The sequence below is a fragment of the Triticum aestivum genome, chromosome 1B, assembly GCF_018294505.1.
Source record: "Triticum aestivum cultivar Chinese Spring chromosome 1B, IWGSC CS RefSeq v2.1, whole genome shotgun sequence".
Classification (NCBI taxonomy): domain Eukaryota; kingdom Viridiplantae; phylum Streptophyta; class Magnoliopsida; order Poales; family Poaceae; genus Triticum; species Triticum aestivum.
The window spans coordinates 47241978-47245895 of record NC_057795.1 but is presented as its reverse complement, the minus strand read 5'-3'; the positions used below and the strand labels follow the sequence as shown (position 1 = coordinate 47245895).

Sequence of the window (3918 nt, the reverse complement as noted above, 5' to 3'; positions counted from 1 at the left end):
CCCCTCCCAGCTCCACTACAAAGACGATTGTACAACTACGGAGATGAGTTTAACGCGGTTTCCACCCCTCCCTCTCAACCGCACTAGTGCATGCTTGCCGCGCCACAACCCCGCCGCTAGACTCGTGAATCGTGAGCACCCAGCTATAACTTACCGCACTCGTGCAAAATAATAAAACACGGTAAATATATTACTTACACGTGCGTTTTGTTTTGCAAGCGGCGCAAAAAAAATTAAAAAGGGAATGCAACACGAGGACTTCCCAGGAGGTCACCCATCCTAGTACTACTCTTGCCCAAGCACGCTTAACTTCAGAGTTCTGATGGGATCCGGTGGTTTAGTGCTAGTATGATCGCATCCAACATGTTACCCCCGTCTACGTCCCTTATCCTTGCCCCTCCCAGCTCCACTACAAAGACGATTGTACATTGCTTTGGCCGCTCCCTCTCAACTACGGAGATGAGTTTAACGCGGTTTCCACCCCTCCCTCTCAACCGCACTAGTGCATGCTTGCCGCGCCACAACGCCGCCGCTAGACTCGTGAATCGTGAGCACCCAGCTATAACTTACCGCACTTGTATAAAATAATAAAACATGGTAAATATATTACTTACACGTGCATTTTGTTTTGCAAGTGGTGCAAAAAAAATTAAAAAGGGAATGCAACATGAGGACTTCCCAGAAGGACACCCATCCTAGTACTACTCTCGCCCAAGCACGCTTAACTTCGGAGTTCTGATGGGATCCAGTGCTTTAGTGCTGGTATGATCGCATCCGACATGTTACCCCCGTCTTCGTCCCTTATCCTTGCCCCTCCCAACTCCACTACAAAGACGATTGTACATTGCTTTGGCCGCTCCCTCTCAACTACGGAGACGAGTTTAACGCGGTTTCCACCCCTCCCTCTCAACCGCACCATTGCACGCTTGCCGCGCCACAACGCCGCCGCTAGACTCGTGAATCGTGAGCACCCAGCTATAACTTACCGCACTCGTGCAAAATAATAAAACACGGTAAATATATTACTTATACATGCGTTGTGTTTTGCAAGCGGGGCAAAAAAAAATTAAAAAGGGAATGCAACATGAGGAATTCCCAGGAGGTCACCCACCTAGTACTACTCTCGCCCAAGCACGCTTAACTTCGGAGTTCTGATGGGATCCGGTGCTTTAGTGCTGGTATGATCGCATACGACATGTTACCCCCGTCTTCGTCCCTTATCCTTGCCCCTCCCAGCTCCACTACAAAGACGATTGTACATTGCTTTGGCCGCTTCCTCTCAACTACGGAGACGAGTTTAACGCGGTTTCCACCCCTCCCTCTCAACCGCACCAGTGCATGCTTGCCGCGCCACAACGCCGCCGCTAGACTCGTGAATCGTGAGCACCCAGCTATAACTTACCACACTCGTGCAAAATAATAAAACACGGTAAATATATTACTTACACGTGCGTTTTGTTTTGCAAGCGGCGCAAAAAAAATAAAAAGGGAATGCAACACGAGGACTTCCCAGGAAGTCACCCATCCTAGTACTACTCTCGCCCAAGCACGCTTAACTTCGGAGTTCTGATGGGATCCGGTGGTTTAGTGCTAGTATGATCGCATCCAATATGTTACCCCCGTCTACGTCCCTTATCCTGGCCCCTCCCAGCTCCACTACAAAGACGATTGTACATTGCTTTGGCCGCTCCCTCTCAACTACGGAGACGAGTTTAACGCGGTTTCCACCCCTCCCTCTCAACCGCACCATTGCACGCTTGCCGCGCCACAACGCTGCTGCTAGACTCGTGAATCATGAGCACCCAGCTATAACTTACCGCACTCGTGCAAAATAATAAAACACGGTAAATATATTACTTACACGTGCATTTTGTTTTGCAAGCGGCGCGAAAAAAAATTAAAAAGGGAATGCAACACGAGGACTTCCTAGGAGGTCACCCATCCTAATACTACTCTCGCCAAGCACGCTTAACTTCGGAGTTCTGATGGGATCCAGTGCATTAGTGCTGGTATGATCGCATCCGACATGTTACCCCCCGTCTTCGTCCCTTATCCTTGCCCCTCCCAGCTCCACTACAAAGACGATTGTACATTGCTTTGGCCGCTCCCTCTCAACTACGGAGACGAGTTTAACGCGGTTTCCACCCCACCCTCTCAACCGACCAGTGCACGCTTGCCGCGCCACAATGCCGCCGCTAGATTCGTGAATCGTGAGCACCCAGCTATAACTTACCGCACTCGTGCAAAATAATAAAACACGGTACATATATTACTTACACGTGCGTTTTGTTTTGCAAGCGGCGCAAAAAAAATTAAAAAGGGAACGCAACACAAGGACTTCCCAGGAGGTCACCCATCCTAGTACTACTCTCGCCCAAGCACGCTTAACTTCAGAGTTCTGATGGGATCCGGTGCTTTAGTGCTGGTATGATTGCATCCGACATGTTACCCCCGTCTTCGTCCCTTATCCTTGCCCCTCCCAGCTCCACTACAAAGACGATTGTACATTGCTTTGGCCGCTCCCTCTCAACTACGGAGACGAGTTTAACTCGGTTTCCACCCCTCCCTCTCAACCGCACCATTGCACGCTTGCCGCGCCACAACGCTGCCGCTAGACTCGTGAATCATGAGCACCCAGCTATAACTTGCCGCACTCGTGCAAAATAATAAAACACGGTAAATATATTACTTACACGTGCGTTTTGTTTTGCAAGCGGCGCAAAAAAAATTAAAAAGGGAATGCAACACGAGGACTTCCCAGGAGGTCACCCATCCTAGTACTACTCTCGCTAAGCACGCTTAACTTCGGAGTTCTGATGGGATCCAGTGCATTAGTGCTGGTATGATCGCATCCGACATGTTACCCCCCCGTCTTCGTCCCTTATCCTTGCCCCTCCCAGCTCCACTACAAAGACGATTGTACATTGCTTTGGCCGCTCCCTCTCAACTACGGAGACGAGTTTAACGCGGTTTCCACCCCACCCTCTCAACCGACCAGTGCACGCTTGCCGCGCCACAATGCCGTCGCTAGATTCGTGAATCGTGAGCACCCAGCTATAACTTACCGCACTCGTGCAAAATAATAAAACACGGTAAATATATTACTTACACGTGCGTTTTGTTTTGCAAGCGGCGCAAAAAAATTAAAAAGGGAATGCAACACGAGGACTTCCCACGAGGTCACCCATCCTAGTACTACTCTCGCCCAAGCACGCTTAACTTCAGAGTTCTGATGGGATCCGGTGGTTTAGTGCTAGTATGATCGCATCCAACATGTTACCTGTGACGCCCGGGTATTTAGCTACAGTAATCCCATGTTAATGATGCCATGTCACCATGGTTACTGTTGTTAATCTCGTGTTAGTTCAAAATCGATTCGAAATTCAAACTTAAAATAAAGTCAAACGGTAAAGATTTTTAAATATTAAAACTAAAATGTTGGGGTGTTGCCAAATAATGCATAGGTAATTATTGTGGAGAAACCACACTTTTGTAAAATGTTTAAAGGCTCTAAAGTAATTAAAACAGCAGCTATCACAATTAATTAAATGCCTTTTTAAAAATAATAATAATGCAAACTATTTTTAATCAGGTGTTACACTTTTTGGGGCAGTAGAATAAATTATAACATTAATTTAGGAGTTGTATTTTTATTTTATAAAACAGAAATTAAAAGAATAAAATAGAAAAGAAAATAGATAAAATAAAATAAAAACAGAAAAGAATATACAAAAAAGGGACCCCCACTAGGCCTCGGCCCAGTTGGCCATCGGGCCAACCAGGTCGGCCCAGCTGGCACCTACAACACCCCCTGGGGCGACCGAACCCTAGCCCGGCCACCCCACTCCCCCGCACAATCCCCACCTCTCCCCTCGTCTCCCTCACCCGCCGCCACCCCACGACGCCCACTCTCCTCCT

At 48.0% G+C, this 3918-nt stretch overlaps 8 non-coding genes across 8 annotated transcripts; all 8 read right to left on the bottom strand.

Moving 5' to 3' along the window:
- Positions 1-241: 241 nt before the first annotated feature.
- On the bottom strand, positions 242-360 carry LOC123154324 (5S ribosomal RNA). Its single transcript, XR_006476777.1, has one exon. It is a non-coding gene; the product is annotated as a 5S ribosomal RNA (ribosomal RNA).
- A 297-nt stretch (positions 361-657) lies between these two features.
- On the bottom strand, positions 658-776 carry LOC123154275 (5S ribosomal RNA). The gene has a single exon (XR_006476755.1). It is a non-coding gene; the product is annotated as a 5S ribosomal RNA (ribosomal RNA).
- A 298-nt stretch (positions 777-1074) lies between these two features.
- LOC123154305 (5S ribosomal RNA) lies at positions 1075-1192 on the bottom strand. Its single transcript, XR_006476772.1, has one exon. It is a non-coding gene; the product is annotated as a 5S ribosomal RNA (ribosomal RNA).
- Positions 1193-1488: 296 nt separating this feature from the next.
- Positions 1489-1607, bottom strand: LOC123153549 (5S ribosomal RNA). The gene has a single exon (XR_006476532.1). It is a non-coding gene; the product is annotated as a 5S ribosomal RNA (ribosomal RNA).
- Positions 1608-1905: 298 nt separating this feature from the next.
- On the bottom strand, positions 1906-2023 carry LOC123155054 (5S ribosomal RNA). The gene has a single exon (XR_006477190.1). It is a non-coding gene; the product is annotated as a 5S ribosomal RNA (ribosomal RNA).
- A 297-nt stretch (positions 2024-2320) lies between these two features.
- On the bottom strand, positions 2321-2439 carry LOC123153306 (5S ribosomal RNA). The gene has a single exon (XR_006476428.1). It is a non-coding gene; the product is annotated as a 5S ribosomal RNA (ribosomal RNA).
- Positions 2440-2736: 297 nt separating this feature from the next.
- Positions 2737-2854, bottom strand: LOC123155008 (5S ribosomal RNA). The gene has a single exon (XR_006477157.1). It is a non-coding gene; the product is annotated as a 5S ribosomal RNA (ribosomal RNA).
- A 297-nt stretch (positions 2855-3151) lies between these two features.
- Positions 3152-3270, bottom strand: LOC123153693 (5S ribosomal RNA). Its single transcript, XR_006476559.1, has one exon. It is a non-coding gene; the product is annotated as a 5S ribosomal RNA (ribosomal RNA).
- Positions 3271-3918: the final 648 nt, after the last annotated feature.